This window comes from Myotis lucifugus, unplaced genomic scaffold (assembly GCF_000147115.1).
Source record: "Myotis lucifugus unplaced genomic scaffold, Myoluc2.0 scaffold_411, whole genome shotgun sequence".
Lineage (NCBI taxonomy): Eukaryota > Metazoa > Chordata > Mammalia > Chiroptera > Vespertilionidae > Myotis > Myotis lucifugus.
The window spans coordinates 558,274-558,856 of NW_005871459.1; positions in this window are offsets into that span (position 1 = coordinate 558,274).

Here is a 583-nt window from a genome sequence, read left to right on the forward strand (position 1 = left end):
TCACTACTACACAGAGTCTGCCTCAGTGCCTTTGAACTGCTCTTCCCTTCCCTGGCAATACTCTCTCCCTGGTGCTGAGACAGCTATGGCTACATAACAAACAATCCCAGACGTAATGCCTCACAATGACACTGACGTCTCTGTGGAGAGGCCCCAAGCGTCTCTTCTGCCCCTCTCACCTGGGACCCCTCGTGCGGCTGCAGTGCTCTGATGGTCTAAGGGACCTCACCAGCTCGTCCAGGCACTTCGAGCTGTCCACTGGGCACCTTAGCCTCCAAGAGGCTTGACTGGGCATCTGCATGGGGAGTGTCTCGGGGCTCCCAGGGGGTGAATGAAGGCAGGGCTGCAGGAGGACTTGCTTTGACCTGTGCCAAGCCCAGGTGCCAGGAGGTGGGGAAATGGACTCCCCTCTGGGTGGGAAGGGCAGTGACATCTGTGTTGCAAGAGGTTGTGGTCACTGTGAGGTCAGAGGTCATGGTGAGGACCTCCTACATCCTCAGGTACCGGCGAGGCTCTCGCCCACCCCACTGCCGTCCTCGCCCCTGTGCCGCTGTACTGATGTTTGAGCACCAGCGCTGCCGGA